At 46.8% G+C, this 11,677-nt stretch overlaps 1 protein-coding gene across 19 annotated transcripts in view; it reads left to right on the top strand.

Moving 5' to 3' along the window:
- The first annotated feature begins 5,497 nt into the window (after positions 1–5,497).
- The window catches only part of LOC132387222 (oocyte zinc finger protein XlCOF6.1-like), a 123,783-nt gene continuing 117,603 nt past the window's right edge, over positions 5,498–11,677 (top strand). For all 19 annotated transcript variants that reach the window (XR_009509813.1, XR_009509820.1, XR_009509821.1 and 16 more), the window contains exons 1-2: positions 5,498–5,642; positions 10,513–10,678. The gene's annotated coding sequence lies outside the window, so the exon portion shown is untranslated. The remainder of the gene's footprint in view (positions 5,643–10,512; positions 10,679–11,677) is intronic.

Genomic DNA, 11,677 nt, shown 5'->3' on the forward strand with positions numbered 1-11,677 from the left:
ATTCCACACTCTCACCAACCTCTAAGTGAAGAATTCCCCTTCAGATTCCCCAAAAATAATTCACTTTCACCCTGAACATATGTCCAGTGTCAGGGTGAGAGGGAGGACGGGGCAGAGAGGGAAGACGGTAAGGTGAGTGTGTGGTCAAATGCAGAGAAGAAAACAGAGCAGAGAGTTTATACTGAATATCTTTCAGAAAAAGTAATTGAACTTGCTGCAAACCTACTCTCCATATCCTGTACATTCTTAACCAAATTATTGATCTAGATGACAATAATGGTTGATGTTCAAAGTAAATGTTTTTATCAGAGTACATATATGTCACCACGTACAACCCTGAGATTGTTTTTCCTACTGGAATGCTTAGCAAATCTATAGAATAGTAACAGGATCAATGAAAGATCAAGTGGAGCATAGAATTCAACAAACTGCAAATGCAAATATAATTAAATATGAATGAATAATGAGAGCAATGTGGTGTAACCCTGGGGCGCCTCACTAGGCCCGGGCCTCAAGTCCAATAAACAGCCTCCCACCATCACTCTCTGCTTCCTACCATCAAGACAACTGTGCATCCAATTATCCAGCTTCCCTGGATCCCATGTGATCTGACTTTCCACAGGAACTTACCATGCTGAACCGTATGAAAGGCCTCACTGATGCCCATATCAGCCACGATCCTGGGACAGAGATGTCACCGATCAGAGGGCAAGGATTTAAGCAGAGGATGTAGAGGTTTAGAGGGATCTGAGGGGGAGATTTCTCACTCAGAGGGTAGCTGAAATCAGGAACTCACTGCCCGAGGTGGTGGTGGAGGCAGGTCCCTTCACAACATTTACGAAGTGGATGAGCATTGAAACTGCCGAGATACAGTCGGCTGTGAACCAAGTGCTGATAAATGGGACCAGTGTAGACAGTGAGTGGATGGTCAGAACAGGTATGGCCGGCCAAAGGCCTGTTTCCGTGCTGTGTGATCCACCGCTCCGGACATGGTAAATTAACGATGGTGGCACCGCAAGGCATTGATTTCAAAACTCCACACCCCTCTCCAACCTGAAATAAACCAGACTGCACCCCTTTGTCACCACTGGGAGTATCTTTTTCTGTCAAGGTAACATCGAGATTGATCACTTCTGCTAAACAACTGGCAATTGATGAAGTTCCTGTGTCTTCTTCCATTAATGTTGCAGCCTTACAGCAAAACTAACCCTCTCACTGTGTCAGAATCAGTGATTAAATCCGGCCCCAAACACTGTGATTTCACCCCTGCACATTGTACCTTGAACCATCTCACTGTGGGTCTGATGGAGACACAACCGCTGTGATCACATCTCCCCTGCTTCTGGCAATTCAAATACCCTCAGAATGGTTTTCTGATTCAGTCTGAAGGTTATGGTACATTCAGCTCGTCGTCAGACCTGACAAACCATGTCTTCCCACAGCTGGTTCCACCTGTTTGTGTGTCCTCTTTCCTCCACCTCCAGGGAAGCTGCATCTCCACACAAACTCCTCACTTGAGACGACTGTCTGTACCCGTGACACAGGAAATCACATCTCCGTCACTCTCCTGATACCGTGTCTGACCTGCTCACCTCCGGGTCTCCTCCCTCAACAAGCTCCTTCCTCAGTCACTATCTGTGAGATTATATAAAAACACAATTACTGTAAAACGATCTATCACACAGCTCCTGTATCCCTCCACCGCGGACGACGGTTTGCTGATTAAAACTCTCTCTCCTCAGCCCCTTCGCTATTCCCTTTCCCTTTAGAAAACTCCAGATATGCCAGCTGATCCGAATCCACTGTGAGGACATTTATATCTCACAGGAGGATGTAGAAACCCGTGTTGTTCTCTGATACAGAGGTCACTGACACCCCACCACCATCCCAGTCTGCACCAACAGCCCCCAGCGACAGCTCTTCCAGACACTGGGGCTTTGTAACAAACACAATGTTAACAGCAAGATTAAACAGCGATTCGTTTGAAGAGAGAATTGCTGCTTCCTGAAAGGACACGCGAGCGTCCGATACAACGGAGCAGATCCTCCCCTGTTTACAACTTTATTTGATCCGGGTCACGGAACGTTCGATCATCCCACTTTCTCACAACAGCAACCCCACCCACCCCCGTCCCCGACTATGGTCCCACACCTTCCATGCACTCACCCCACGGCCAAGTACACACACAACCTCTACCCACGCACACACAGACAGATCCCCTTCACCCCAATCCCCCTCCAAGCCCGGGAACCACAACTAACTGATCCCACAGCCCGGACTCGGGTGCAAAGCTAAAACCGGGGCTGCGGGATCGGGGGAGCCCGGAGCCTCCAGCCGTCCGGCAGAGCTCGTTCCCGACACTTTTCATAGAAACATGGAAAACCGACAGCACAATACAGGCCCTTCGGCCTACCAAGTTGAAATTCCACGCCAACCGGCCCCGATTTCCACAAACCCAAAATCAGACACTTCTTCAGCACCAGCCGTGGCCGGAGGCGGGAGGGACAACGGAGAGTTAAATCACAAACACGACAAAGTCGTGATGCTGGAAATTCAGAGCAACACAAACAAAATGCTGGCGGAACTCAGCAGGCCGGGCAGCATCTATCAGAGAGAAAAATCACACTCCCACCCCACCCCCCGCATAAAAAAACGGCATTGCGATCATCAACCCCCAGACCCACCCCTCCTGCACAAAAGGGAATATTATCATCGATCACCCGCCCCCATAAAAAAACCCTACCCCGCACAACTGCGGAGGATGCGGTGTCACCAGTGTGGGGGCGGCCGCATCGGGAGCAGCGGACACAACAGGCGACCCCGGAAGATTCACAGGTGAAGTGTCGCCTCACCTGGAAGGATGTTTGGACAACGGAGAGAGTTTGACCGTCCGGGCCTGTCACTGTGACACCCCGAACTCCACATCAAATCCGTCCAAACGAATCTGGGCGAACTTTAATGACCAATAAATATAATTCCTCTCAGCGATCAGCTGTCTGAGTGATTCCCTGACTCTGAGAGGAAGGGGTATCTATGGTCCACACTGTCAGGGTGTTGAGTTTACCAGGAGACAAAGACTGCAGGGACGAGAGGTTTTCTGTTGACTAATACACTCTGTGTAGACCCCGCTGGCAATTCTGGTGTTGTGACCCGAATCGAGACAAACACCACGCTGCCCACTCCACCAACAACACGGCACCGCCGGACACATAACAGGGGACTTTACATCCCACAACCCTGGATTCAGTGATGAAACCCGTGATTAATGTTGTCCCACCGAAATCATAAGAAACGTCCATTAATGTGCTTTAAATACGAGCGCTCTTCCGCAGGTGACGTCGGACACACCCCACACGCGTCTGACGTCACACACGGGCTCCCCACAGCGGGATCTGCCCTCAGGTGCGCGGCGTTTTACGTCATCCCGCGGAGGGAGGGAGGGGGGGGGGATTTTATTGAAAAGGTGAAGATGGTGTGAGAGGGGGCGGACAGGATGTTTGTCCCGGTGCGGACGGGGAGGGCTCATCTGTTGAAATGTCTGAGCCCAAGGGATTCACCACCTTGGGGGCAAACACCAGCCGACTGTTGCCCTGCAAGCGGGGCTGATGGTCAGGACAAAGTGACAATTATTTGTGCTTTGTTGAGATTGTACCTGGAATATGGTGTAAAATCCCGCTCCCCATACTAACACGGGTTATACAGACCAAAGAACAAACTGCCGGAGGAACTCAGCGGGTCGGACAGCAACTGTGGAGGGAAATGGACCGTCAACATTTCGGGCCGAGATCCTCCCTCTGAAGTGAGAGTGGACGGGAAATAGTCAGAGAAAAGTGGTGAGGGGTGGGGATGGGGCAAGAGCTGGGGAGTGAGGGGGGATCCAGGTGAGGGGGGTGGTGGGAAGGTGGAAATAGTGACAGGGGTGGGAGGTGAGGGGTTGGGGCAACACGGGACTGCAGCGGATGGAAATTAATTCCATAGAGGATTAACAAAGAGGTTAGAGAGTATTTGTTATAGAGAGGGCAATGAAGATTCACCAGACTGATCCCTGCAGTGGTGGGGTCATCATACGAAGAAAGATCAAATGTGATAACCCTTTCATTTAGAGAATCGAGGTCTGAGAGGAGAACACATTGAAATGCACAACATCATTACTGGTTGAACCAGGGATCCCAGTCTCTGAAACAGGAATGGACTGTCCGGGACTGAGATGAGGGGAAATGTCTCCACTCCGAGGGTGGTGAATGTCTGTAAATCCTATTGAGAAATATACCTGACATAATCACAATATATACCTGAAATATAATCACTATGTAGTAGCTATTTACTATACAATGTAATCACTCTTGTGTACCGAATATTACTATGTATTATTTTACTAGACACATTTTGCTATGTATTTTTTACTAGATACCTTGTATTCTCTTAGCTACATACTGTGGCAGTTAAAGAACACCTGTTTCGCATTAGCAACACTAATGAGCAGAAATGTACATATATACAACAGCATGGCTTCTGAAGAGATAACAGGGAGGATGGTATGAGCAGGAAATGTGAGGGAGGTTAAGGGAGGCTGACTGAGAAACAACCGTGGCCAGGAATGAGGCACAAGATGTGAACTGGAAAGAAATACTGGTGGCGCACCGAGAGCTGGGCAAGAGCGTTTGATTAGTTCATGTATAGATGATATGCAACTAAAAATTGATTGGGTATGGTGATGAAACCGAAATGTAACTGAGATAAGAAATTACTATAAAGAATGTTGTACACCGGAGCTCGGCGGGCTTTCGGTGACAAGATCATTGATTGCCTCAGCCTTTGTTTTCAAATAAAGGTTTAAACATCTCGAAGAACTGTCTGCGTCTCCTGTTCATATCATGTAACCACAACAATCCCCACCACAGAGAGCGGTGGAGACTCAGTGATCGTCCTCACGTACAAAAGAGGTCAGCAGATGTGTGGAGACCGAAGGGATCGAGGAAATGACGATCGGGCAGAAACATGTGGCTGAGATGGGTGAGCAGCCGCCATCTTGCTGACGGTTAGAGGGGCTGAATGGCCACATCCTGCTGTTTCTCACTTGATGTTTCAGTGTTCCTGTTGAATGAAGCCAGAGGAATGTAAATAGAAATAAGTGTTTATGAACATAGACTGATTTAAATGAAACCCGCACATTTCCGGGGTGGTTCTGAATTGTGTGTCGGGACGGGATGGGAATCGAAATTATAACTCTGAGAACTCTATGACCTGGGGGTGGCTGAAAAGGGATCGGGGAAGATATGGAGGGAAAAACTAAATACTTGTCTAATGGAAATAATATAGGGAAATAATGAAATATTTTGGGAAATGCGGCGGTGGGTAGGGCAATATGTGAAGGGGGAAGAAACAGTCACCGAGTCACGTGATCATGTTTCACCGCAGATCGGTAGCATCTGCGGGTTTGATTCCGATGCTCCGCCCAACGCCCGTGACGCAATGAGCACAATGCGCATGCTCACAGTCCCGGGAAAGGCAGTGTTGATTTTTCGTTCTTTGTGAAAGTTGGTTGGCGGTGTGTTCGGGATTGGGAGGGGGTTCTCGCCCCTTTGGACGGGGAGCCGGAGGCGGATTATTCTCTGTGGGGCAACACCAACAATTTTCCTTCGGTGAGTATTGAAGCCGGTTCCGAGCGGGGAGGTCTGACGGTGGGTAGTGAGTTAACTTTCCAGAACTCAAGCAAGATAAAGCCTGCAGATGTTGGGAATGGGAGCAAAGCGCACAAAATGCTGGAGGAACTCAGCAGGCCGGGCAGCATCTAGGGGAAGAATACAGTCGGCATTAGCAGCCGAAACCCTTCGGCTGGACTGGAGAATAAAAGGTGGGGGTGGGGAGGGAGAGAGAAACACAAGGTGATCGGTGCAACCTGATGGGGGAGGGGATGAACTTTCCCGAACTGGCGGCCTCGCCTCGCTTCCTTCACAGAATCTGCCGGGGTCGGTCCGGGTTGTGAGACCTTCTCACCGAACCGTTTGAGATGAGCCGCCGCTCAGCCCCTGTTCTGGTCCTATTAGCAGGATGAAGTAAAACATGCTTCCATATTGTTACTGACAGAGAATTGTACAATTTACGTTCCGTGTGTTTTCTGAATGTACTTGCCTGTGATGCTGCCACAAGTCAGTGTTTCTTTGTACCTGTACCTTCCCGTACTTGTGCACTTGGCAATAGATTCAACAGGACCTGAGAAATCTCAGTGAGATTTGATTCGTGATGATCATCTTGGCAGCTCGGTAGGTTAAATGTATGACAGTACACTGTAAAATGCAAAACCCTGAACAGTGTCGATGATCAGAGGGATCTTAGACTCCAAGTTCATCGCTCCCTGAAAGAGACTGCACAGATTGATCGGGTGGTTAAGAGGGCAAATGGCATGGTTGTCTTTATTAGTTGAAGCACTGAGTTCAAAAGTCGGGAAGTTGTGTTGCAGCTTTATAAAACTAGTTAGAGCACATCTGGAGTGTTTCATACAGTTCTGGTCGCCCCCATTCACGGAAGGATGTCGGGGCATTGGAGAGAGCGCAGAAGAGGTATACCAGGATAGTGTCCGGATTAGAGGGCATGAGCTTGTAACGGGAGTTTGGACTATCTCATGTTGTTTTCTCTGGATAGATGTTTATATGATTACCAGAGGATTAGAAGCAGTGTCTCAGAAGGCAGCGTCCATTGTTAAGGAACTCCAGCACCCAGGGCTGCCCTTTTCTCAATTTTACCATCAGGTAGCGAGGTACAGAAGCCTGAAGGCACACACTCAGTGATTCAGAAACAGTTTCTTCCCCTCTGCCATCTGATTGCCAAATGGACATTGAACCCTTGAACACGACCTATGCCTCTCATAATCTTATACATCTCTATCAGGTCACCTCTTATCCTCCATCACTCCAAGAAGAAATGGCCGAGTTCACTCCACCTATTCTCATAAGGCATGCTCCCCAATCCAGGCAACATCCTTGTAAACCTCCTCTGCACTCTTTCGAAGGTTTCCACATTCTTCCTGTAGTAAGGTGACCAGAATTGAGCACAGTGGTGTGTGACCAGGGTCCTGTATGGCTGCAACATTACCTCTCGCTTCTAAACGCATTCCCACGATTAATAAAGGTCAATGCAATATACATAGTCTTAAACAGAGAGTCAACCTGCGTCGCAGCTTTGAGTGTCCTATGGACTCGGACCCCAAGATCCCACGGATCCTCCACACTGCCATGAGCCTTACCATTAATGCTATATTCTGCTATCACATTTGACCAAACAAAATGAACAACTTCAAACTTATCGGGGTTGAACTCCAATTGCGACCCCTCAGCCTGGTTTTGCATGCTTTCGGTGCCCGCTGTAAGTGCTAACACTTTCCACACTATCCACTATCCACTATCCACAACACCCCCAAGCTTTGTGCCATCAGCAAATTTACTAACATATCCCTTCACTTCCTCATCCAGGTCATTTTATAAAAATCACAATGAGCAATGTTCCCAGATATATGGATACTGTAATTGATTTAGTTATTTATTTTTAGGATTATTTTTCTTCTATATTGCGTATTGCATTGAACTGCTGCTGCAAAGTTAACAAATTTCATGATGCACGCCAGTGATAATAAAACTGAATCTGAGTGGACAGATGATATATTTTTCCTGGGGGTTGAAATGTCTAATACACTTAAGGTGAGAGGAGATGTAAGTGGCAAGTTTGGCTCTTTTCACAGAAGTGGTTGGCAGCTGGACTCTCTGCCTGGGGTAGGAGATCCCACCAGCCACATGATCCCGTTTGCCCCCCCATTTAACCACAGATGTAACAATCCCTTCGCTCATGCTCACAGACTCCGGGTGGGCGGTGTTTTCCTTTCTGCTCCGTACTGAAGAGGAATGTCTGTGGGATCGGGGAAGGTGTCCTCGCCTCCTGGGTCGGGGAGCCAGAGGTCATATCACAGTCTGTGGGCCAAAGATATTGCTGTCCCATCAGTGAGTACTGCGACCGATCCCGAGTGGGGAGATCCAATGTGGGCCGTGAGCCTCGAACTGAGAGCCAATTACTCATTTATTTTCCGATTATCTGGGCTGGTCAAAAATGTGTCCCCTTCACTTAATCTGCATTGAACGATCCAAACCAGGAGCACAGGCTGTCTATTTCTGCAGAGTTGAAATGGGTGACCCACAGACAGGTCACATACGGCTTTTTCTTGCAGAACTCTCCCGCCCTCCAGTTTGTGATGCAAGATCACATGTTGTGTTGGGGAAATCTGATGTTGGCCACTGAGTCCCGTTAACTTTCCCCAAGTCGCCAAGCTTGCTGAGGCTCCTCACATTTGTCCGTGAGCTTTGTGGCTATTGTCTTCTCCCGGACTGGGGTGGGTGAGAAAGGAGAATGTCCCAGGTTGTGTGGATCTTTGATTTCACTGCCTGCTTTACCGAGGGACTGGGAAGTCTAGGGGAAGAGTGGTTTCTGTGATGTGCTGATCTGGATCCAAAAGTCTCTGCAGATCCTCACAGTCAGAGGCAGAGTAGTTACCATAAAAAGCATGAAGTGTCCGGATGGAAAGCTTGTTGATAAAACTACGGTGAGGATCAAAGTATATCTGGCAATGTTTTTACTGCTTGTTCTAACTTTGTCATTTTGGAATCCTTTATACAGTAGTATGTACCATTAATTCAGTATCTGCATATTGCTGGAGAACCATCAGTGATTGTCCTTGATCTCTTCTCCCATCTGGTTACATCTGCTCATTCCTTGCCCATCTTGTTCAACCTCTGTCCAGTCTCTCTGACCCCAGCTTCAGTGATATGCATCAACTATCTGGGTCAGCCTTGGTCCGCCCTGTATCACACCTTTTCAGTGATATATATCAGCAATCCTTCTAACCATAGTCTTCATTGTGAACTATTCTTTTACACCTTTGACCTCACTGAGTTATTTCCAAAATCACTTTTTGTTAGCTGGAATGCCAGAGGGTCATCAGGTCCCATTTCTGTTGTGCATTGGTGTGGAGGGTCTAGTTTTTGAACTGTGACTGGCTGACACATTTCATTGTATTACAGTCAGCAAAGAGTACTGGGAGAGTTGGTGCTTGGACCCTAGTCCTGTGATGGCTTTGACTTCAGTTAGTGCTTCTACAGAAGGGGCTGGATGGTCCTCCTTCTGCAATGAAGCAGAAATTTTGAGCAGCTGCACATTGGTTGTGGGGAAATCCCGGACTGCACTACCCAGTGTGAGATCTATGAGGTTGGGTCCTGGGATATTACAGTTTTCGATCCAGGTAAAATGGTCCCAGGAATCGAGCTGCTTGGGCTTATGGGGTGTTGAGCAAGTACTTCTGTTGTAGGATCAGATGTTAGTTTCTGGAGTTCCTTTGGAAGCATTGACTGCTAATCTGAGGAGTGGCTATGAGTAAATGGGCTGTTCTGTGTTTACAACAGGAAAAATAGACCTGCGAGTTTGGTGTTCAAACTGTGTTTAGAAATCCCCCCCACTCACTGTCATCTGTTGGCCACTCGGTGAAAGTCAAGCAGAATCTCAAGTTGCTGGAGATCTGCACTAAAAACTGAAAACGTTTGAAGTCATTCTGATGAAACGTTATTAACCTGAATTGTAGAGTTTGTTCCTCTCCCCACAGCTGTTCCTTACCTGCTGAGCGTTTCTGGTAAATCCAGCTTCTTTATATTACATTCATCCTGGACTGGTTTATATTTCCTGAAATTGACCTGATTTAACCTGGGAATGGAAATGGCTCTTTCTGTGCTGGTACAACAGTGAAGAAAGCACAACTTTCCCTATCAATTAACCTGGTACCAATTTGTCTATTTTTCCTGGAAATGTGTTCAGTGCAGTTGTTGCCAACAAGGTTCACATGAATAATCTCAGGAATGATCGGCTTTATGTATGAGGAGCATTTGATGGTTCTGGACCTGTGCTCAATGGAGTTCAGAAAGACAGTGGGAGTGGTGGGGGATGTATGGTTAAGTAAAACTACAGAATGCTGAAAAGCCTGGATACAGTGGACATGCAGAGGATGTTTCCATTAGACAGAGAGTCTGTGATCTCACAGCATCGTCTCAGAATAAAGATGTTTCCCTTTAAAACTGAGAAAAACGTATTGTCCAAAAGATGTCTGATCTGTGGAATTTGTTGCAGCAGAGGTTGGTTGAGGTATATTGATGACAGAGATTAATGTATTCCAGATTGCTAAGTAGCTGCAGGGTTACAGGAGGAAGACAGGAATATGTTGTTGGAATAAAAATCAACCATGGTTGAATGGTGGGCAGACCAGATGGATTGAATCATCTACTTCTGTTCCTGACTGAATGATTGCTCCTTATCCCATATCATTTTGTGACGTGTGAGGGACAATAAAAGATTGTTTACTGAGATCATTATATCTGCATTCAACTTCTAACTTTCAGTGAGTTTTGTTCTTAGTAACATTAAGCAGAAATGTTTGCTTCTCCGTTTTATTGTTAATGTGCTTTATTTTCTCTCTGGTTAAAGTTCAACCTGCGGTGAAAGGTCTATTGGAAGAAATACCCCAACTGGAAGCAAACCACAGCTGAAGACGGGAACAGCAACAAGTGAACCAGCCCGAGGACTGAGAGCATCAACTAGAGAGAACGCTCCTGACTCAGAGTTTCCATTGATTCAGTCAGGAGAAAGTTTGGTGAGTCTCATTTAGTCAAACATTGAGGTCATGGTTGAGCATGGTACGATGAATGTGCTGAGCTGTGTATATCACAATGCAAGGAGCATCGTAGGAAAGCCCAATGAGCTCAGGAAAGGGAATTATGATATTGTAGACATTATTGGAACTTGTTTACACCCAATAGTCTTAGGGATTTAGAGGAACAAATTTGTAGACAGATTGGAGACCATGCCAAGAAACAAAAGTTGATTCAATAAGCGATTTTGACTTTCCATATACAGGCAGTCCCCAGGTTACACATGAGTTCCGTTCCTGAGTCCGTCTTTAAGGCAGATTTGTACGTATGTTGGAACAAGTACATCCGGTATTATTTAGTGTCAGTTAGTCAAACGTTTGTCTTAGTATATAGTATATATTTTACTTTTCTATGTATATAAAACACTTATAAGTATGTATTCCAATAATTAAACTATTGTGTTGCTTAGTAATAATTGTAGCTTTCATCAGGGCAGGGACTTTCACATCCTCCATTATTCTCACTTTATCCATTATCATTTAAAATTGTTACAATAGTTGACCGACTGCAGCCTAATGCTTTTCCAGTGACGGATGGCATTTCACCTCTTTCCAAATGCTTTCTTATTCACACTTTATTTTCAAGTGCGATTGCTTCCTGTCAGTGGAACAGAAACACTGCAGGCGGTGGGTGCCGACCTCTGCCAGCTCCAAAGCTCCACTGGGTCCAAAGAACTGCAACACTAAATTCCCCAGGTCCTAAACTGTACACTGAGACAGGTTAAATGGGACAAGTGGGGGCTGTGCTCGGTTTGGGTATTTGATCCTCCACAATATTCTGTGTGGGAATTTAAACTGGAGGTGGCGGTGTTTTATTTACTAGGTCGAGTTGCGAGCTTGACATCAACCCTGCATGGAGGGTACGGGAGTCACTGGATCGACATCAACCTGGCACGGGAGCAGTCTGTCACAAAAACAAACTCGAGAACCTCCGTTCTCTAG

This window comes from Hypanus sabinus, unplaced genomic scaffold (genome assembly GCF_030144855.1).
Source record: "Hypanus sabinus isolate sHypSab1 unplaced genomic scaffold, sHypSab1.hap1 scaffold_164, whole genome shotgun sequence".
NCBI lineage: Eukaryota > Metazoa > Chordata > Chondrichthyes > Myliobatiformes > Dasyatidae > Hypanus > Hypanus sabinus.